The sequence below is a fragment of the Ovis canadensis genome, chromosome 20 (genome assembly GCF_042477335.2).
Source record: "Ovis canadensis isolate MfBH-ARS-UI-01 breed Bighorn chromosome 20, ARS-UI_OviCan_v2, whole genome shotgun sequence".
In the NCBI taxonomy this organism is placed as follows: Eukaryota; Metazoa; Chordata; class Mammalia; order Artiodactyla; family Bovidae; genus Ovis; species Ovis canadensis.
Window position 1 is genome coordinate 19746724 of NC_091264.1, and position 24446 is coordinate 19771169.

Here is a 24446-nt window from a genome sequence, read left to right on the forward strand (position 1 = left end):
GCTTTTTAGTTCCTCTTCACTTTCTGCCATAAGGGTGGTGTCATCTGCATATCTGAGGTTATTGATATTTCTCACGGCAATCTTGAATCTTGTGCTTCATCCAGCCTAGTGTTTCTCATGATGTTCTCTGCACATAAGTTAAATAAGCAGGGTGACAATATACAGCCTTGACGTACTCCTTTTCCTATTTGGAACCAGTCTGTTGTTCCATGTCCAGTTCCAACTGTTGCTTCCTGACCTGCGTATAGGTTTCTCAAGCGGCAGGTCAGGTGGTCTGCTATTCCTGTCTCTTGCAGAGTTTCCACAGTTTATTGTGATCCACATAGTCAAAGGCTTTGGCATAATCAATAAAGCAGAAATAGATGTTTTTCTGGAACGCTCTTGCTTTTTTGACGATCCAGCAGATGTTGGGAATTTGATCTCTGGTTCCTCTGCCTTTTCTAAAACCAGCTTGAACATCAGGAAGTTCACAGTTCACATGTTGCTGAAGCCTGGCTTGGAGAATTTTGAGCATTACTTTACTAGTATGTGAGATGAGTGCAATTGTGAGGTAGTTTGAGCATTCTTTGGCATTGCCTTTCTTAGGGATTGGAATAAAAACTGACCTTTTCCAGTCCTGTGGCCACTGCTGAGTTTTCCAAATTTGCTGGCATATTGAGTGTAACACTTTCACAGCATCATCTTTCAGGATTTGAAATAGCTCCACTGGAATTCCATCCCCTCCACTAGCTTTGTTCATAGTGATGCTTTCTAAGGCCCATTTGACTTCACATTCCAGGATGTCTGGCTCTAGGTGAGTGATCACACCATCGTGATTATCTTGGTCATGAAGATCTTTTTTGTACAGTTCTTTTGTGTATTCTTGCCACCTCTTCTTAATATCTTCTGCTTCTGTTAGGTGCATACCATTTCTGTCCTTTATTGAGCCCATATTTGCATGAAATGTTCCCTTGGTATCTCTAACAACTCAAGCCCCTGCTGAAACATGATTGTTTAAAGCTGTTGGGCACCTTCAATCACTGACTGTTTTAAATCAGAATTCTTAGCATTTGTCAGGTGATTTTCTTGAAAGTGTTTTAAGTTCTTCTATAAGGGGTAGATCTGAAATTTTACAGTCAAATAAATTTGAACTGTGCTGAGAAATAGTCATTATAGGTTTGCTATTTCTAAGAGAAGACTATTCAGTATCTTTATTATGTTAATGAGCTTTGTGCATCTCTGCAAGGAGAACATGGGTTATGAGGTTTCCAAGGCACATGAACTCTGGAGCTGTCCTGACAGAGCCATGGATACCCAGTGTTACAGCAAACTCACTCTGAGAAACACTCCTCCACGAGAAAATTCTATTATATGAAATCATTTTTGGAAACAATGGCAAGCAAAGTATTATGATAAGTTAGTTTGTTGACACTATGACCACTTTATTTCCAAAATTAAAAAGAAGCAGCAAAAAAGTTTAAATCTATTATCTAGAACTGCTATTGTTGATATTTTAATATTTCTTTCCATACTTTTCAAGCATTCACTTTTTTAGAATTAAGCAATGTTTATGCAATGTTGTGCCCTTGGTTTATTCTTGATTTTTTAAGTATATGACTATTCTCATTTTTTCATGTGCTCTTTATGAGCATATTTTTAATGACAATAATATTTCAGCTGAATAATTATAGCTGGGCATGTAATTTTTCCTTTTTGTTGTTGTTGTTTATTGCTGCTGTTCAGCTGTGTCCAACTCTTTTGCCACCCCATGGACTGAATACTGCCAGGCTTCTCTGTTCATGGGATTTCCCAAGCAAGAGTACTAGAGTGGGTTGGCATTTCCTTCTCCAGGGGATTTTCCCAACCCAGGGATAAAACCTGTGTCTCCTTCATTGCAGGTGAATTCTTTACCACCGAACTACCAGGGAAGCCCTTTTCCAGTTTTCACTATTATATAATCTGTTGAAATGAACATCTTTATATATGTGTTCATAAACATTTTTGACAATTTCTGATCACTTTCTTAGAATTTGTTCTTTAAAATTGAGTTAGAATAAAATTATCTTTTAAATCTTCTGAAAAACTACTAAATAGTACTAAATTGTTTTTCAGTCAACTTGTTTCAATTACTATTTGCACCAACCATAAATACTAGTACTATTTTATCGTGTGTGTGTGTGTGTGTGTGTGTGGTGTTAGTCGCTCAGTTGTGTCCAACTCTTTGCGACCCCATGGACTATTGACTGACCACCAGGCTCCTCTGTCTATGGAATTCCCCAGGCAAGAATACTGGAGTGGGTTGCTATTCCCTTCTATAGACTATTTTATTATACTGAAATCTAAATTAAATCTAATATATTTACATTCTTAACTATCTTAAACCTTTTTTTTCTGAATTTGTATTTCTTCTGAATTAAAAAAAAATTCAGAAAAACTGGAAAACACTTCCATTATTTAACAGTTTGGGAAATATTTCATCCACATCCCTCTCCAGAAATAACTGCTTGAAGGTGCCATGTAGCTGATTACTGGAATGGAAATCACTAAGAATGGAAAGTACATAGTCTTCAAGGGACTATATTTTAGGATAAAATTCAGCAGAAGAAATAAATTTTGGCCTAAATAAACTAACACCCTAATAATCTCCTGTAATTTAATTATAAACCATGCGTTTGTAGCTAACCTAAGAACAGGGGTGGCAGAGGGGTGTAAGTATCTCATTGATTACACTATTTACATGTGGCATTTGGGAACTGGACGGAGGAGCACTAAGTAAACACACAAATGAAAAAAAAATATTGTTTTATTTTTGGCTGCACGCGGGCTTTCTCGAGCTGCAGAGAGCAGGGGCTAGTCTTCCTTGACGTGCTTCTCAATGCAGTGGTTTCTCTTGTTGGGGCACACAGGCCTAGCTGCCCTGTGACATGTGATATCTACCCGGACCAAGTATCAAACTCGTGTGGACCACCAAGGTGGTCTCTACACAAATTATTTTTAATTGATTATCCATTGCCTGCATTTACCCACAAATTACATACCTTCTAGTTTAGTATCAAGTTTGATTATTGGTCTAAGTCTTTTTCACAGAATCGCAAGATGTTTTGGAATCACGTCTTGCCATCAGCTGTTGTTTAAATGATCATATTGATGAGGAACATTCATGACCCACTTTCCTCAACTTAGCCTCTTTAGCAGCTTCTAGGCTGATCCGAGGTTAAGGAAGTATAGGATATGCCTACAGTTTTGTTTTGGCTAAATCTGGTCTCTAAATCATGATTTTTCATTACACATGTTCATCATCTTATCAACATCTCTTAGCCCTGAAAAGTTCAATGCTATATCATAGTGTAGTTTTTAAAAAAGACATTTATGCAACAGTTAGAAATCTAAGTATTAGTACAATGGTGTCCTAACTGCAAAAATAACTCAGCTGAAGTGACAATATCAAATAATTAGATAAACTCTGAATCAAGAAATAAGGTATATCAGAAACACACAAGCAAAAGAAATCAGGGGTCATAATTTTATATTAGCAAGTTTAAGATGCAAGGGAAAATGTATGACATAAAACAGAGCAAGTCAGTATAACACAGACTGTATAAAACTTGACAGAGCTCCAGGTTTGCCAAATCTTTGTATGGGAAGTAATAAATCAAAATGCATGGAATAAAAATTGTTAGACGTGTAAGTAAAAACTGAAGCAAAGTTATAGTATGAAAACTTACTATGCAGTTAAAACTGCATAATAAAATACATACATATACAAATATAAAACAATGATGTACTTGAATAACACAGCCAATAAAGTTAAATTCATTGAAGTACCTCAAGGACTGTACTTTGAAATGTATTTAGTTGTATCAAGTTGTGTATATACTTTTTCTAAAATTTAGTGGACTGCGTACATAAATCACTAATTGGATAGCACGTACATTCAAAATATTACAGTACTTATTGGTAGATGATAGGCACAAACCGTGTTCACCATCATCAGTCATTAGGGAAATGCTAATTAAAAGCGCATTAAGATAGCACTACACATCTTAAAAAAAAGCTAAAATGGAAAAAGGGGAAAAAAACAACAGCAAAACCTCCCTGTGCCTGCACTGATAAAGATATGGAACTGTCGTAAATTGCTTATAGGAATGCAAAATGACACAGCTTCTTTGAAAAAAATATTGGTAGTTTCTCATAATATTACACATACACTAGCCCTGTGACCCAGATATATCACTTCTAGGTATTTATTATAGAGAAATGAAATCTGTACCTGAATTCACATACATAAAAATCTGTACATGAATGTTTACAGAGACTCTCTTCATAATTGCCCCAAAGTACAAAGAATTTAAATGTTCTTCAATGGCTTAACCATCTGTTCAATGAAATTCTCAACAGTAGAACTATTTATACATGCCAAGATTAATTAATGGTTAAACATCTATTCAGTGGCATTCTCAATGATAGAACTATTTTATACATGCTAAGATAGAGGGGCTTCCAAGGTGGCGCTAATGTTAAAGAGCCCACCTGTCAGTTCAAGAGACACAAGAGACCTGATTTTGACCCCTGAGTTGCAGAGATCCCCTGGAGGAGGGCGTGGCAACCCATTCCAGTATTCTTGCCTGGAGAATCCCATGGAAAAATACAACACGACTGAAGTGACTTTACATACTAAGATACAGGTAAACTTAAATTACATTTTTTTTAAGTGCAAAACCACCAGACCCAAAGGCTACATATTGTATGATTGTGTTTATATGTAATTCTAGGAAAAGCATGGGAAAGGAAATGGCAACCCACTCTGGTACTCTTGCCTGGAAAATCCCATGGACGGAGGAGCCTGGTAGGCTATAGTCCATGGAGTCACAAAAAGTCGGACATGATTGAATGACTTCACTTCACCAGGAAAAGCAAAACTATGGAGATGGGGAATAGATGAGTTTTTGCCAGGAATTAAAGATAGGAAGTGTTTGATTACAGAGAAGCTACAATACTGAAGGGACTTCTGTGAATCTAGATTGTGGGGGTGGTTACAAACCTCTGCATCTGTCGAAAGCCGCAGAGCTAGTAGCAGCTTATTTGTAAAAATAAATTGCAAACAGGCAGATAGTTTACATGTCATATTTATAACTGAATATTCATAGACCATATAATAACTATATAAATTTCCTGACTAAATTAAGAATAAATTGGATGTTTAAAGAATCAGTTCAGTTCAGTTCAGTCGCTCAGTGGTGTCCAACTCCTTGTGACCCCATGAATCGCAGCACGCCAGGCCTCCCTGTCTATCACCAATTCCCGGAGTTTACCCAAACTCATATGCTTCAAGTCAGTGATGCCATCCAGCCTTCTCATCCTCTGTCTTTCCCTCCTCTTCCTGCCCCCAATCTCTCCCAGCATCAGGGTCTTTTCCAATGGGTCAACTCTTGACATGAGGGGGCCAAAGTATTGGGGTTTCAGCCTCAGCATTAGTCCTTCCAGTGAACACCCAGGACTGGTCTCCTTTAGGATGGACTGGTTGAATCTCCTTGCAGTCCAATCTCAAGAGTCTTCTCCAGCACCACAGTTTAAAAGCATCAATTCTTCAGTGCTCAGCTTTCTTCACAGTCTAACTCTCACATCCATACATGACCACTGGAAAAACCATAGCCTTGACTAGATGGACCTTTGTTGACAAAGTAATGTCTCTGCTTTTTAATATGCTATCTAGGTTGGTCATCAGTTCAGTTCAGTTCATTTCAGTCGCTCAGTCATGTCCGACTCTTTGCAACCCCATGAATCGCAGCACTCGAGGCCTCCCTGTCCATCACCAACTCCCAGGGTTTACCCAAACTCAGGTGCATTGAGTCGATGATGCTATCCAGCCATCTCATCCTCTGTCGCCCCCTTCTCCTCCTGCCCCCAATCCCCAGCATCAGGGTCTTTTCCAATGAGTCAACTCTTCGCATGAGGTGGCCAAAGTACTGGAGTTTCAGCTTTAGCATCAGTCCTTCCAATGAACACCCAGGACTGATCTCCTTTAGGATGAACTGGTTGGATCTCCTTGCAGTCCAAGGGACTCTCAAGAGTCTTCTCCAACACCACAGTTCAAAAGCATTAATTCTTTGGCACTCAGCTTTCTTCACAGTCCAACTCTCACATCCATACATGACCACTGGAAAAACCATAGCCTTGACTAGACAGACCTTTGTTGGCAAAGTAATGTCTCTGCTTTTCTATATGCTATCTAGGTCAGTCATAACTTTCTTTCCAAGGAGTAAGTGTCTTTTAATTTCATAGCTGCAATCACCATCTGCAGTGATTTTGGGCCCCCCCCCCCAAAGCAAACTCTGTCACTGTTTCCACTGTTTCCCCATCTATTTCCCATGAAGTGATGGGACCAGATGCCATGACCTTAGCTTTCTGAATGCTGAGCTTTAAAGCCAACTTTTTCATTCTCTTTCACTTTCATCAAGAGGCTCTTTAGCTCCTCTTCACTTTCTACCATAAGAGTGGTGTCATCTGCATATCTGAGGTTATTGATATTTCTCCCGGCAATCTTGATTTCAGCTTGTGCTTCCTCCAGCCCAGTGTTTCTCATGATGTACTCTGCATATAAGTTAAATAAGCAGGGTGACAATATACAGCCTTTATGAACTCCTTTTCCTGTTTGGAATCAGTCTGTTGTTCCATGTCCAGTTATAACTACTGCTTCCTGACCTGCATATGGTTTCTCAACAGGCAGGTCAGGTGGTCTGGTATTGGTCATAAGTTTTAATAAAAACACCACTTATGAAAATTTATCAAAACATAACAGTGTTTGCCATAGCTATACTCTAGGATAAATTCATGCCTTTAGAGCTTTAACACTAAAAGGAAAAGAATAGAAATGAAGGTAGATTAACGAATTAAGCATTTTATTGAACATGCCCCATTAAGTCCTAAAAGGATAACATATAGAAATAAAAAAAATTCACTGAATAGAAGACAAAGTATGAATTGATTAATTTAAAACGATTAATCTGAAAGATGAAGTAAACAGTGAACTTCTGATAAATATAATTAAAATGGAAATAAAATAGATAAATGACATATAATTACTTATAAAATTTAACACTTTATGGCGCACTACATTAATTCTCTGCCAATAAGTTGAAAATGAAATGCCTTAGCAGTGAGAAGTGTGAATAGGTGAGCATTGATAATTATTGAAAGCTTGATCAAAATATTTTTTCAGGGAATTGAAACTCTGTCATTGGGGCAGAGGAGTGAAAAAATTCAGAAACAGAGAAGCAAATGCTAGTAAACTGGTCCAGAATACTAAACAAAGAAGTCATCGAGTAATTTTTAATAATTTAACAAACATAGATAGAAAATATGAAACAGAGGTTTTTTCTTAAAATTTCAATTGAAATTACTTGCAAATCAATTTAAGAATCCTGTGGCAAAATTTTAATTAAAATATGTGCAAATTGAAATTAATTTAAAATAGCCATATATCTTTACGAAATGAGTTTAATTCTAAAAATGAATTGATATTTAATATCAGGAAATCTGTCAATTCAAAGAATTACATAATCTTGATTGATGGCACACATAAAATGCTGACACTCAGAGTACATGATACCTAGCTCCTCTGACAAAATATATTCAATAATAATCATGAAATGAATTCAGCAAAATAAGACCACAAAGAAAATACAGTGAACAATGTCCTTATTGAATGATACATGTGTATATATACATCTATGTCACTAAAATAATAAAAAAATATAAAAATAATACGAAAAGAGGTACTGGATTAACACTTTTAAATTGCATTAAAGAGTTTGTTGAAATAAAGTGAAGTGAAGTCGCTCAGTCATGTCCGACTCTTTGCAACCCCATGGACTGTAGCCTACCCGGCTTCTCCGTCCATGGGATTTTCCAGGCAAGAATACTGGAGTGGGTTACCATTTCCTTCTCCAGGGGATCTTCCCGACCCAGGGATCGAACCCAGGTCTCCCGCACTGGAGGCAGGCGCTTTAACCTCTGAACCACAAGGAAAATAAAAATACTGACCAATATCAGTATTATCTTTGGTAAAATCTTCTGAAATTCATAATGGTTCAGAATTTTTCAACCTCGATCTAGGTTTTATTTATGTCTCCAAGTCATGGGGTACTATATAGTCTCCATTTAAATAGTGGATTTGGTATAAATGTACAGTGAATGTAAAGAAAAATATGTAATTGAACTTAATTTCTTACTCATGTGCATTAGAGCTCACTGTATAAACAGTAGTTCTCCACATTAACATCCACAGAATAAAATGTTTATTTAAGGATACATAATAAAATGTGCTAATTTGGGGCTTACATGTGTATTACGAAAATACAACAGTAGTAATAGCAATTTTTTGAACACTGATCAATACAACATTTTTTCTACGAGGAGTATTCTGTCACTGACACTGTTTAGAATTGTGAAGCGTGGTGATAATAAAAAGCAGAATGACTTATAGTTGGTTTTATTATGATCCTTAATTAATACCTTTCTTTCCTAGACCCACTGTAGATTGCTCTAACCGCCTGCTCTTGGTACACCAATGATCTTCATAAAATTAATGGTGTACAATAAAATTCAATTCCCAATCCTATTAGAGAGCAAGAGGAAGAGAGAGCTGAGAATAGAACGATATTTTACCCACATGATAAAATCTATCACAAATCAAGAACATTCTAACACTTTAGTCCTTTTTTTTTTTTTTTAAAGAACAAACTAAACAAGAAAACCACAACAGCAACGACAAACATTGTGCTGGTTATGATCATGAATAATAAACAGAAGTCTGGGAGTTCTGGAAAAGCAAAGTCTAACTATACACCATTAACATTATTGCTCACTTTAGAAATCAGCTGAAAAGGTACTAGGATAAATTGGTTCGGCTAAATGAACAGAAATAAAATGAAAAATATGCATACTTCTTGAAAATAACAGCCAGTTAGAATCTATAATGAAAAATTATATCCCAATGACAGGAGATGTAACACCACACACCAACACAATGAGGTAAAAAGTTCAATGGAACCCTCAACTGAAACATGTGCAACCTTTGTGAATAAAAAGCTTTACATAAATTAAAAAATAGTATTAAAAAAGATATAAATCAATTCAGGGACAAGCTGTTTCCTGAATGAGAAGAGATATAAAGAATTGTCTTTTACATACACATAGGTTTATTATTAACTGTACTCACCATGCTGTACACAGTAATGTTTACTTTGAAGGAAGAAGTTCTGCTCTTAGTGGGAGTGGAAAAAAACTTGGAAAAAAGTAAGATTTAACTATATCACAAATGAGCAATTTCTCCACCTAAGAAAAGGGAGATAGAAAAAGAAGATCAACAACCAGTTGGATTAAAAAAAATTGGAATCAATATAAAATATAAATTTTGCATGCCAGCTATATAATGAGCTTATATAAATAAAAATAAACACCAAGACTTTAACTGGAAAAAGAGGGAATATATTATAAATATGGCTCAAACTACGGTTATGGAATATATAACTACTTATTAATAGGTTTTAAAAATATATCACAGAATGCCTAAAAAAAAATGAACCAAGCTCTTAAATAGATTAATCTCTGGAAATTAAATCAGTAATCATCTAATTTTATTCTTTATATACTTTGTTATTGTTTCTTCAAAATATAATGAGGTTGTATTTTTATCATTACAAATAATTTTTTTTCATACCTACACCAAAATCTCTTTCAGTGCAGTTCAGTCACTCAGTCATGTCCAGCTCTTTGTGACCCAAAGGACTGTAGCACAACCAAGGCTTTCCTGTTCCTCACCAACTCCCAGAGCTTGCTCAAACTCATGTCCATTGAGTTGGGGATGCCATCCAACCATCTCATCCTCTGTCATCCCCTTCTCCTGCCTTCACTCTTTCCCAGTATCAGAGCCTTTTCCAGTGAGTCATTTCTCTGCACCAGGTGGCCAAAGTATTGGAGCTCCAGCTTCAGCATCAGTCTTTCCAATGAATATTCAGCACTGATTTCCATTAGGATTGATTGGTTTGATCTCCTTACAGTCCAAGGGACTCTGAAGAGTCTTCTCCAACACTGCAGTTCAAACTCATCATTTCTCTGGCATTCAATTTGTTTATGGTCCACCTCTCACATCCATACATGACTACTGGAAAAACCATAGCTTTGACTAGATGGACTTTTATTTTACTTTATTCTAGAAAAATCTCTTTACTTTCTCTATTTTATATAAATTCCAGAGTTTACTCCATATCTTTTTCCTTCTATTTTTTTCTTCTTTAATGATCACTTATTATTTGCAACTGTATAGTAATTTCAACAATCTTTGGCATTGCCTTTCTTTGGGATTGGAATGAAAACTGATCTTTGCCAGTGGTGGGGCCACCACTGAGTTTTCCAAGTTTGCTGGCATAATGAATGTAGCTCTTTAACAGCATCATCATTTAGGGTTTGAAATAGTTCAGTTAGAATTCCACCACTTTCACTAGCTTTGTTTGTAGTAATGCTTCCTAAGGTCCACTGGACTTCACACTCAAGGATGCCTGGTTCTAAGTGAGTGACCACACCATTGTAGTTATCTGGGTCATTAAGATCTTTTTTGTGTAGTTCTTCTGTGTATTCTTGCCACTTCTTCTTAATATCTTCTGCTCCTGTTAGGTCCATAATGTTTCTGTGCTTTACTGTGCCCAGCTTTGCATGAAATTTTCCCGTGGTATCTCTAATTTTCTTGAAGAGATCTCTAGACGTCCCCCATCTATTGTTTTCCTCTATTTCTTTGCATTGTTCACTTAAGGCTTTCTTATCTCTCTTTGCTATTCTCTGGAATTCTGCATTCAGTTGGGTATATCTTCTCCTTTTTCCTTTGTCTTTCCCGTCTCTTCTTTTCTCAGTTATTTGTAAGATCTCCTCAGACAACCACTTTGCCTCCTTTTTTTGCATTTCTTTTTTGTAGGATGGTTTTGGTCATCACCTCCTGTATAATGTTATAAAACTCTGTCCATAGTTCTTCAGGCACTCTGTCTCTAATCCTTCAAGCTAGGCTTCGGCAGTACATGAACTGAGAATTTTCAGGTGTACAAGCTGGATTTAGAAAAGACAGAGGAACCAGAGATAAAATTTTCAACATCCATTGGATCATAGAAAAAGCAAGGGAATTCCAAAGAAAATCTAAATTCTTTTACTGTGTGGAACACAACAGGCTGTGGAATATTGTTGAAGAGATAAAAATATCAGACCACCTTACCTTCCTCCTGAGAAACATCTATGCAGGACAAGAAGCAACAGAGAGAACTGAACATGGAACAATGGACAGATTCCAAATTGGGCAAGGAGAACATCAAGGCTGTATATTATTACTCTGTTTATTTAATTTATATGCAGAGTACATCATATGAAGTGATGGGCTGGATGACTCACAAGCAATAATGAAGATTCCTGGAAAAATATCAACAACTTCAGATATGCAGATGATATCACTTTAATGGCAGAGAGTGAAGAAGAGCTAAAGAGTCTCTTGATGAAGGTAAAAGGGGAGTTTGAAAAAGCTGGCTTAAAACTCAACATTCAAAAAACAAAGATCATGGCATTCAGTCCCATCACTTCATGGCAAATAGATGGGGAAACAGTGGCAACAGTGACAGACTTTATTTTCTTAGGCTCCAAAATCACTACAGATGGTGATTCAACCATGAAAATAAAAGACACTTTCTCCTTGGAAAAGAAGTTATGACCAACCTAGACAGGATATTAAAAAGAAGAGACATCACTTTGCTGACCAAGGTCCTTACAGTCAAGGCTGTGATTTTTCCAGTAGTCATGTATGGATGTGAGAGTTGGACCATAAAGAAGGCTGAGTGCTGAAGAATTGATGCTTTCGAATGTGGTGTTGGAGAAGACTCTTGAGGATCCCTTGGACAACAAGGAGATTAAACCAGTCAATCCTAAAGGAAATCAACACTGAATACTGATTATAAGGACTGATGCTGAAGCTGAAGCTCCAATATTCTGGCCACCTGACGCAATAAGCCGAAAGACCTTGATGCTGGGAAAGATTTAAGGAAAGAGGAGAAGGGGACAATAGAGGATGAGATGGTTGGTGTAACACTGACTCAGTGGACATGAGTTTCAGCAAACTAAGGGAGACAGTTGAAGGACAGGGAAGCCTGGTGGGCTGGAGTTCATGGGGTCACAAAAAGTTGGACATGACAGCTACTGAGCAACAAATTATTTCAAAGCAAGATTTTATACATTTACTGAATTGGATCAGTTTCAATATAGTGAGGGCAGATATATAAACATACATTTTTTCTTTTTTATGTTTTTGTACTAAAGATGTCTAGTACTTAAATTTATTTTAAAAATTTGATAAAGAGATATGAAATTTTAAGTGTCTTTTTTTCTGAATTTATTGGGAAATCAATAGAATCTTCAACTTTTTTGTAAATTTATGCTCACAGGATATCTTTGCAATAAAATATACTTCTTAAAAATATGACAAAGCCCAATCTTAAAGGTTTTTATAATTTTAAAGTCATTTTTAAATTTACTGTAGGAAACAGGTAGACAAACTCTTTTTAGATGCTTTCTATGACATCTGATCAGTGTCGTAACACTATAGACATGATTAGTGCTTAAAACAAACAAGTACCTTTGGAATTCTTAATCCTTCTAGGTTGATTTTGATTTTTACCAAAATTATACATGCACATTTTAAACCATGATGCAAAGTCCTGTTAAAACCAAAAACATGCTCTATTTTCCAAGCCCACAGGTTCCTATAAAGTGCAATGTCCCTGTGCCAATCTGTTTCTTGAGAAAGATTCCAAGAACATTCCCTGGGATTGAAAGCCCACTTTCCATACCCCTTTCAGTATGTTACCACCTACTGGCTCTAAGAAGGACCTGGCTCTGGACTCCTTCCACTGTCTTGGGGAATCTTTTGCTCTGTCTGTGGTGCCTGTCCATCTCCATTCAGAAGCATTTTTTTTAGCCTCTGTGTCTTCATATCTGACATACTTAGCATAGTCCCATCAATAGCATTAAGTTATAAGCCTAAAAAAGCCAGCAAAGGATTTTTGTTTGTCTGTCATAAAACACAATCATTCCCTGAAAGAGAAGTTTGCATAAAGCCCTACATAGCTTCTTGGAATGGGGAGAGAAAAATTAAGAGAAGAAAATTATGAATGGCTTTATTTTTTCTTTATTAAAACAGAAAAATATGCAAGCAAAACACAACAGAAAGATAAAAACTATAACTTTGGTAATAACTACCTGTTAACATGCCCCTGGCTTTGCAATCCACAAAGTGACTGATGCTGCAGATACATTTTATCCTTTGAACCAGTTCCCATCCTGTTATGTAAGTCCTGGTGCTTATGCGATATTTGCAGAGGAAGGAGTTGAGGCTTGAAAAGGCCAGGTAAACTGCCCAAAGTCATACTTCTCATAGATTAAGAAGATGGGATTGGAAATTATTCTACCCATTCCCATGGCAGACAGCCTCGAGACATATACATTGAGTCGATGCTAAATAAATATTTAATGAAAGAATTTATGATAATAAACACATAGCTGATAGCATATGACAGTGCTGCTGTCAAATAATTGTGAGTGCTTTTGTTGGAAAAGAGCATCTGCTGTGAGTAGACAGAGGAGAAGGTGGAAAACAAACACTGAATAAGGCTTACGTGAGGTCAGGTTTAAGGTGGATGGGAATAGCAGAGCTCTGCGGGGTAGAGTGGTGTGGAAATGTAGGAATGTTGCATGTGTGATTGGGGCCAGCACCCCTGCTTAGGGATTTACACGGGGGAGTGATAGATTTTGATATTAAAAATCTGAAATGCAGATATTGTCTATAAGGGCTTCCCAAGTGGTGTTAGTGGTAAAGAATCCACATGCCAGTGCAGATACCAGAGGTGTGGGTTAGATCCTGGGGTCAGAAAGATTCCCTGGAGTAGGAAATGGCAACCCACTCCAGTGTTCTTGCCTGGAGAATTCCATGGCCATAGGAGCCTGGTGGACTATAGTCCATGAGGCTGCAAATGTTGGACATGATTGAGCAACTGAGCACATTATCTATTCAGTTCAGTTCAGTCACTCAGTCGTGTCTGACTCTTTGAGACCCCATGAATTGCAGCATGCCAGGCCTCCCTGTCCATCACCAACTCCCAGAGTTCAATCAAACTCACATCCATCAAGTCAGTAATGCCATCCAGCCATCTCATCCTCCGTCGTCCCCTTCTCCTACTGCCCCCAATGCCTCCCAGCATCAGAGTTTTTCCAATGAGTCAACTCTTCGCATGTAGCGGCCAACATACTGGAATTTCAGCTTTAGCGTCATTCCTTCCAAAGAACACCCAGGACTGGTCTCCTTTAGGATGGAATGGTTGGATCTCCTTGCAGTCCAAGGGACTCTCAAGAGTCTTTCCCAACACCAGAGTTCAAAAGCATCAATTCTTCAGCGCTCCGATTTCTTCACAGTCCAACTCATACATCCACACATGACTACTGGAATAACCGTAGCCTTGACTAGATGGACCTTTCTTGGCAAAGTAATGTCTCTGCTTTTGAATATGCTATCTAGGTTGGTCATTACTTTCCTTCCAAGGAGTAAGCGTCTTTTAATTTCATAGCTGCAATCACCATCTTCAGTGATTTTGAAGCCCCCCAAAATAAAGTCTGACACTGCTTTCACTGTTTCCCCATCTATTTCCCATGAAGTGATGGGACCAGATGCCATTATCTTATTTTTCTGAATGCTGAGCTTTAAGCCAACTTTTTCACTCTCCACTTTCACTTTCATCAAGAGGCTTTTTAGTTCCTCTTCACTTTGTGCCATAAGGGAGGTGTCATCTGCATATCTGAGGTTATTGATATTTTTCCCGGCAATCTTGATTCCAGCTTGTGCTTCTTCTAGCCCAGTGTTTCTCATGATGTACTCTGCATAGAAGTTAAATAAGCAGGGTGACGATATACAGCCTTGATGTACTCCTTTTCCTATTTGGAACCAGTCTGTTGTTCCATGTCCAGTTCTAACTGTTGCTTCCTGACTTGCATATAGGTTTCTCAACAGGCAGGTCAGGTGGTCTGGTATTCTCATCTCTTTCAGAATTTTCCAGAGTTTATTGTGATCCACACAGTCAAAGGCTTTGGCATAATCAATAAAGCAGAAATAGGTGTTTTTTTGAACTCTCTTGCTTTTTCCATGATCCAGAAGATGTTGGCAATTTGATCTCTGGTTCCTCTGCCTTTTCTAAAACCGATTTGAACATCTGGAAGTTCATGGTTCACGTATTGCTGAAGTCTGGCTTGCAGAATTTTGAGCATTACTTTACTAGCATGTGAGATGAGGGCAATTGTGTGGTAGTTGGAGCCTTCTTTGGCATTGCCTTTCTTTGGAATTGGAATGAAAACTGACCTTTTCAAGCCCTGTGGCCACTGCTGAACTTTCCAAAATTGCTGGCATATTGAGTGCAACATTTTCACAGCATCATCTTTCAGGATTTGAGATAGCTCAACTGGAATTCCACCACCACTAGCTTTGTTTGTAAGTGATGCTTTCTAAGGCCCACTTGACTTCACATTCCATGATGTCTGGCTCTAAGTGAGTGAGCACACCATTGTGATTATCTTGGTTGTGAAGATCTTTTTTGTACAGTTCTGTGTATTTTTGCCACCTCTTCTTAATATCATCTGCTTCTGTTAAGTCCATACCATTTCTGTCCTTTATTGAGCCCATCTTTGCATGAAATGTTCCCTTGGTATCTGTAATTTTCTTGAAAAGATCTCTAGTCTTTCCCATTCTGTTGTTTTCCTCTATTTCTTTTCATTGATTGCTTATGAAGGCTTTCTTATCTCTCCTTGCTGTTCTTTGGAACTCTGCATTCAGATGCTTATATCTTTCCTTTTCTCCTTTGCATTTCACTTCTCTTCTTTTCACAGCTATTTGTAAGGCCTCCCCAGACAGCCATTTTGCTTTTTTGCATTTCTTTTCCATGGGGATGGTCTTGATCCCTGTCTCCTGTACAATGTCACGAACCTCCATCCATAGTTCATCAGGCACTCTGTCTATCAGATCTAGTCCCTTAAATCTATTTCTCACTTCCATGTATAATAATCATAAGGGATTTGATTTACGTCCTACCTGAATGGTTTAGTGGTTTTTCCTACTTTCTTCAATTTAAGTCTGAATTTGATAATAAGGAGTTCATGATCTGAGCCACAGTCAGCTCCCAGTCTAGTTTTTGCTGACTGTATAGAGCTTCTCCATCTTTGGCTGCAAAGAATATAATCAATCTGACTTTGGTGTTGACCATCTGGTGATGTCCATATGTAAAGTATTCTCTTGTATTGTTGGAAGAAGGTGTTTACTATGACCAGTAAACTACACTATACTATGCATTTTCTTGGCAAAACTCTATTAGCCTTTGCCCTGCTTCATTCCATATTCCAAGGCCAAATTTGCCTGTTACTCCAGGTGTTTCTTGACTTCCTACTGTTGCATTCCAGTCTCCTATAATGAAAAGGACATCTTTTTTGGGTGTTAGTTCTAAAAGGTCTTGTAGGTGTACATAGAACCGTTCAACCTCAGCTTCTTTAGCGTTACTGGTTGGGGCATAGACTTGGATTACTGTGATACTGAATGATTTGCCTTGGAAACAAACAGATCATTCTGTCGTTTTGGAGATTGCATCCAAGTACTGCATTTTGGACTCTTCTGTTGACCATGATGGCTACTCTATTTCGTCTAAGGGATTCCTGCCCACAGTAGTAGATGTAATGGTCATCTGAGTTAAATTCACCCATTCCAGTCCATTTTATTTTGCTGATTCCTAGAATGGCAACATTCACTTTTGCCATCTCCTGTTTGACCACTTCCAATTTGCCTTGATTCATGGACCTGACATTCCAGGTTCCTATGCAATATTGCTCTTTACAGCATCAGACCTTGCTTCTGTCACCAGTCACATGCAAAACTGGGTATTGTTTTTGCTTTGGCTCCATCCCTTCATTCTTTCTGGAGTTATTTCTGTACTGATCTCCAGTAGCATATTGGGCACATACCAACCTGGGGAGTTCCTCTTTCAGTATCCTATCATTTTGCCTTTTCATACTGTTCGTGGGGTTCTCAAGGCAAGAATACTGAAGTGGTTTGCCATTCCCTTCTCCAGTGGACCACATTTTGTCAGACCTCTCCACCATGACCCTCCTGTCTTGGGTGGCCCCACACGGCCTGGCTTGGTTTCATTGAGTTAGACAAGGCTGTGGTCCTAGTGTGATTAGATTGACTAGTTTTCTGTGATTATGGTTTCAGTGTGTCTGCCCTCTGATGCCCGCTTGCAACACTTACCATCTTACTTGGGTTTCTCTTACCCTGGACGTGGGCTATCTCTTCACAGCTGCTCCAGCAAAGTGCTGCCGCTGCTCCTTACCTTGGACGAGGGATATCTCTATAAATGTACCTAAATCCATCCCTATATATGTATAGGCTTCATGTTAGGGGAAAAGAGTTAACTTTTATCTACTGCTTATCATTCATTCACCAGGCATGTTCTAAGCAATTTATATCTACCATCTAAGTCCTCAAGAGCATCATTATTATATAAATACAATTGTTAATCTTCATCTTACTGATAATCAAAATGAGATTGGAAAAGTTAAGTCATGGGAAATGCCAACTAGTAAATGTCAGCTCTGATTTGAATCCAAGTCCTCCAAGAAAAGGAGATAAATTCAAGAGAAACTGAAAGCTTCACTCTAGGTTGAAAACAAGAAGCAAAATACAGCACCTAGAGATCTTAACAATTACCATGTGTGTTTCAAAAGACTCCAGAATGTTCTTTGACTCTAAGCTCAGTAAAAAAAAAACACTTGTTAGAATGTAAATGTGATTTAATGGAATACAATTTAAACTTTATTTATAGAGTAGATTATCAAAACTTGGGTGGAAATAGTCCTATTCTATGCGCTTCCCAGGTAGTGCAGTGGTAAAAAAAATCTGCCTGCCAATGCAGGAGACGTGAGATGTGGGTTTTATTCCTGAATGGGGAAGATCCCCTGGAGTAGGAAATGCAATCTACTTGAATATTCTTGCCTGGGATATTCCATTGACAGAGGAACCTGGTGGGTGACAGTCCATGGGGTCACAAGTCAAATATGACTGAGTGACTGAGCACACAAGGCCTATTATAATTTTTGATCAGAGTAATTCGTTTTGTTTTCATTAACTTCCAGTCCCCATGATTTAACAGACATGTAGAGATAGTTCAGTAAATTCATGGGAGATCACTGCTGGATGTGAGCCTGTTCTAAGCCATTTTGTTAGTTTAGGAGCATTTGAAAGAAATCAAAAAACTTTCCATTACAAAGAATAAAATTTAAACTCCTCATTTGTTCGAAAAGACTTTAAGTAATTCAGTTTCTGGCTTGTTTTCTTACATTTCCCTTTGACTCTTCCTGCAGTTCACTTGACCCTTGTCTGATTGCCCTTGAGTGAGTCAAACACCATCGTGCCTCAGGACCTTTGCACCTGTCATTCACACCACCTAAATATTCTTCCCCAAATGTATGTATGTGGCTTATGTTCACCTTACTAAATTGCCACTTCTACAGAGAGCCCATCCTTTACCAGAAAAAAAAAATAGCACCTGTATTACTGACTATTCACTTATCCTTTGTGAATGTATGCATATATGCATGTATGTATATGTACACCCATAAATTGCATTTATCACCATCTGATGTCATTTCTGTATTCTTAGTCAATGTCATAGCTGCTTTCACTAGTGGACTATGAACTTGAACCCCATAAAGACTGGGATTTTTCATTGTTCCACCCCCTAAAGCTGTTTTTCCAATAATCATGTATGGATGTGAGAGTTGGACTATAAAGAAAGGTGAGTGTTGAAGAATTGATACTTTGGAACTGTGGTGTCGGAGAAGACTCTTGAGAGTCCCTTGAACTGCAAGGAGATCCAACCAGTCAATCCCAGAGGAAATTAGTCCTGAACATTCATTGGAAGGACTCATGCTGAAGCTGAAACTCCAATACTTTGGCCACCTGAAAGAAGAACCAACTCAATGGAAAAACAAAACAAAAAAAAAACTTGATGCTGGGCAAGATTGAAGGCTGGAAGAGAAAGGGATGACAGAGGATGAGATGGCTGGATGGCATCACTGACTCAATGGACATGAATTTGACCAAGCTCGGGGGGTTGGTGATGGACAGGGAAGCCTGGCATGCTGCAGTCCATGGGGTCTCAAAGAGTTGGACATGACTGAGCGACTGAACTGAAACTGAATCACCCCTCCAACCCCCAGAACTGAGTGTGGCACACAGTAAAGTGAAAGTGAAAGTGAAGTTGCTCAATCGTGTCCGACTCTTTGCGGCCCCGTGGACTGTAGCCTACCAGGCTTCTCTGTCCATGGGATTCTCCAGGCAAGAATACTGGAGTGGGTTACCATTTCCTTCTCCAGGAAATCTTCCTGACCCAGGGATCGAACCCAGGTTTCCCACATTGGAGGCAGATGCTTTAACCTCTGAATCACCAGGGAAGCCCTACTGTGTGGCACACAGTACGCTCACAATAAATATTTTCTGGAGGAATAACTGATCAAATGATCAGGCTGGAGTAGGTAAAATGCAGCATTATCCTCAAATATTTGAACTGCTTTTGTACAGATGCATAATCTGACATAATCAGATTATATAGTTGAGCTCAAGATGAGGAAGCACTCTAACAGTCCCAGCTGTCAAAGATGAAATGCACTGTTAGGGGAGTGTTTGTTCCCTGTTACCAAAGATATTCAAGCAGTGTCTGCCTAATTTCTTTTTTTTTTTTTTTTTTTTTAGTTTTTTATTTTTTACATTTTAAAATCTTTAATTCTTACATGTGCCTAATTTCTTAATTAAAATTTACACACGATCCTGCTCAGACTAGAGGAACATTAAAAGCTCATGTAATCACCAGTCTTTTATGACTGGGTAGAAGAGGAAAATGCCTTCCACAGCACAGTCAGAACCATAACAGTTTAGGGCTGACAAACAAGACAGATCTTATAGAAAATTAAGTTGCAATCCCTCTCTGGCCATCCACCAACCACAGATAAAGTCCTGGCTCCTCACTCAACAACAAACATTTATTAAGCTCCAATTACGCCAGGCGTTGCTTTCAATCCTGGGGTTACAGCAGGGAATGAGATAAACAAGAACTTTCTTCTCATTGAAATTCCATCCATCGTTTGGTAGCCAGACTTACATATGTGTGCAAAATGTATGTGTATAATTATATGGAGTTTATGAATTGGATGAATATATCAGACTCTAAGTGGTAGACAAATCAACTCAACTTTGTGTGTTATGATAAAACAAAAGATAGAGAATAGAATGTAGTGACTGGGATGCAGCGTTTTCTCTGTTTACAGATTTGCATTCTTTTGGCCTTTGAATGATTACACCAAAGTGACAGCAATTGGTCAACCAGAAACCAGGAGTCAGCTGAATTTTCACAGGATATTTATTCATACATTAGGGTGGTCTTCCAGGAAACAGAACAACAAACAGAACATTTTACAAGCAGCATTATAGAAGTATATACAAAGAAGCCTTCTGGTTGGAAAGCTGAAACTTGGTTTCACACTGGGAAGTCTAAATGGAATTTAGGCTACCCCAGAAATTTTGACTAAGAAAGTAAATAGGTTCAGTTCAGTTCAGTTGCTCAGTCGTGTCCAACTCTTTGCGAAAGGTTATGACCAACCTAGATAGCATATTCAAAAGCAGAGACATTACTTTGCCAACTAAGGTCCATCTAGTCAAGGCTATGGTTTTTCCTGTGGTCACGTATGGATGTGAGAGTTGGACTGTAAAGAAGGCTGAGCACCGAAGAATCGATGCTTTTGAACTGTGGTGTTGGAGAAGACTCTTGAGAGTCCCTTGGACTGCAAGGAGATCCAACCAGTCCATTCTGAGGGAGATCAGCCCTGGGATTTCTTTGGAAGGACTGATGCTAAAGCTGAAACTCCAGTACTTTGGCCACCTCATGCGAAGAGTTGACTCATTGGAAAAGAGTCTGATGCTGGGAGGGATTGCAGGCAGGAGGAGAAGGGAACAAGAGAGGATGAGATGGCTGGATGGCATCACTAACTCGAAGGTTGTGAATCTGAGTGAACTCTGGGAGTTGGTGATGGACAGGGAGGCCTGGCGTGCTGTGATTCATGGGGTCGCAAAGCATCGGACACGGCTGAGCGACTGAACTGAACTGAACTGAATCGCAGCACGCCAGGCCTCCCTGTCCATCACCATCTCCCGGAGTTCACTCAAACTCATGTCCATCGAGTTGGTGATGCCATCCAGCCATCTCATCCTCTGTCATCCCCTTCTTCTCCTGCCCCCAATACCTCTCAGCATCAGAGTCTTTTCCAATGAGTCAGCTCTTTGCATGAGGTGGCCAAAGTACTGGAGTTTCAGCTTTAGCATCATTTCTTCCAAAGAACACTCAGGGCTGATCTCCTTTATTTATTTATTTATTTGTTTGTTTATATTTTAATTTAAAAAAATATATTTATTTTAACTGGAGGTTAATTACTTTATAATATTGTATTGGTTTTTGCCATACATCAACATGAATCCGCCACAGGTATACACGTGTTCCCCATCCTGAACCCCCCTCCCTCCTCCCTCCCTGTACCATCCCTCTGGATCATCTCAGTGCACCAGCCCCAAGCATCCAGTATCATGCATCGAATCTGGACTGGCGATTCATTTCATATATGATATTATACATGTTTCAATGTCATTCTCCCAAATCATCCCACCCTTGCCCTCTCCCACAGAGTCCCAAAGACTGTTCTATACATCTGTGTCTCTTTTGCTGTCTGCATACAGGGTTATCGTTACCATCTTTCTAAATTCCATATATATGTGTTAGTATACTGTATTGGTGTTTAGAATGGACTGGTTGGATCTCCTTGCAGTCCAAGGGACTCTCAAGAGTCTTCTCCAACACCACAGTTCAAAAGCAAATTGGAGTCTTTAAAAAATTGTTTTAAAAATAATGGCTTAAGAATCAAACCTCACATGTTAGAATCATTTATCCTTCTAAGGAAAATTAATTGGAATAACATTAAAAGTACTCTTTATTGAGAATATTGGTGATCTCTATGAAAAAACTATCAGTTCGTCAGTTCAGTCGCTCAGTCACCTCCAACTCTTTGCTACCCCATGGAAGGCAACATGCCAGGCCTCCCTGTCCATCACCAACTCCTGGATCCTGCTCAAACTCCTGTCCAATGCATCAGTGATGCCATCCAACGATCTCATCCTCTGTCCTCCCCTTCTCCTCCCACCTTCAATCTTTCCCAGCATCAGAGTCTTTCCAAATGAGTCAGTTGCTCGCATCAGGTGGCCAAAGTTTTGGAGTTTCAGCATCAATCTTTCCAATGAATATTCAGGACAGATTTCCTTTAGGGTTGATTGGTTGGATTTCCTAGCAGTCCAAGGGACTCTCAAGAGTCTTCTTCAACACCACAGTTCAAAAGCATCAATTCTTTGGTGTTCAGATTTTTTTATGGTCCAACTTTCACATCCATACATGACCAGTGGAAAAACCATAGCTTTGACTAGATGGACATTTGTTGGTAAAATAATGTCTCTGCTTTTTAGTGGGTTGTCTAGGTTGGTCATTTTGAGCATTACTTTACTAGCATGTGAGATGAGGGCAATTGTATGGTAGTTTGAGCATTCTTTGGCATTGCCTTTCTTTGGGATTGGAAAGAAAACAGACCTTTTCCAGTCCTGTGGCCACTGCTGAGTTTTCCAAATTTGCTGGCATATTGAGTGCAACACTTTCACAGCATCGTCTTTCAGGATTTGAAATAGCTCAACTGAAATTCCATCCCCTCCACTAGCTTTGTTTGTAGTGATGCTTCCTACGGCCCACTTGACTTCACATTCCAGATTTCCCTAGGTGAGTGATCACACCATCATGGTTATCTGGGTCATGAAGATCTTTTTTGTACAGTTCTTCTGTGTATTCTTGCCACCTCTTCTTAGTATCTTCTGCTTCTGTTAGGTCCATACCATTTCTCTCCTTTCCTTTGCTCATCTTTGCATGAAATGTTCCCTTGGTATCTCTAATTTTATTGAGTAGATCTCTTGTATTTCCCTTTCTATTGTTTTCCTCTATTTTTTTGCATTGATCACTGAGGAAGGCTTTCTTATCTCTCCTTGCTGTTCTTTGGAACTCTGCATTCAAATGGGTATATCTTTCCTTTTCTCCTTTGCCTTTAGCTTCTCTTCATTTCGCAGCTATTTGCAAGGCCTTGTCAGACAACCATTTTGCCTTTTTGCATTTCTTTTTTTGGGAATGGTCTTAATCACTGCCTCCTATACAATGTCATGAAACTCTATCCATAGTTCTTCAGGCACTCTATCAGATTTAATCCCTTAAATCTATTTGTCACTTCCACTGTATAATCGTAAGGGATTTGATTTATGTCATACCTGAGTAGTCTAGTGGTTTTCTCTACTTTCTTCAATTTAAGTCTGAAACTTTCAGGATCTTAGTTTACCAACCGTGGATTGAAACTTTACCCGTGACAGTGAAAGTGCAGAGTCCTAACTGCTATATCACCACGGGTGAACTTTAGAATGCATTGACTTTGCATCCAAGCTTCAGAACTTTCTAGTGCAAACCTGGACAAATAAATCCCTTGCCACCTCAGATTCTACACCTATCAAATAGAAATGTAATTCTCACTATAGGAGATAATGGAGTTGTGGTTACACAAGGCTGGGGACGTGCCTGGTCCATAGTTAGCCATCAGGGGTCACTTCTTCTCCCTACCTTAGACTAGAGATTTCATCTTGAAATTACCTTTTAACTCTAAATATTTACTTTTCGGGAATGAAAAGCATCTCAAAACATAATCTGCTGCTGCTGCTAAGTCACTTCAGTCGTGTCCAACTCTGTGAGACCCCATAGACGGCAGCCCACCAGGCTCCTCTGTCCCTGGGACTCTCCAGGCAAGAATACTGGAATGGGTTGCCATGTCCTTCTCCAATGCATGCATGCATGCCAAGTCGCTTCAGTCATGTCTGACTCTGTGTGACCCTATGGACAGCAGCCCACCATGCTCCTCTGTCCACAGGATTCTCTAGGCAAGAATACTGGAGCGGGTTGCCATTTCCTTCTACCATACCATAATCTACCTACACCTAATTATAAAATGTCAGCAAGTGTTTAAATGTGGTTGATATATAGGAATAATAAAATGAAAACTTTCAAAATATATATTTAGATATATAAAACTTGAGTCTTGCTTCAGTAGATGAAGCAATAAAATAGTTGCTTGAACTTACTAGAAATGAAAATATTGAAATTGAAGAGACATGATGTCAGAAGCTATTCCATGGGGAAAAAAGTAACCACGTTGAAATAAAAGAAGATATTCAG

The 24446-nt window shown here is 38.7% G+C and overlaps 1 protein-coding gene across 1 annotated transcript in view; it reads left to right on the forward strand.

Moving 5' to 3' along the window:
* Nucleotides 1-24446, forward strand: part of BMP5 (bone morphogenetic protein 5) — a 144382-nt gene that overhangs the window by 16571 nt on the left and 103365 nt on the right. The gene's annotated exons all lie outside the window — the stretch shown is intronic.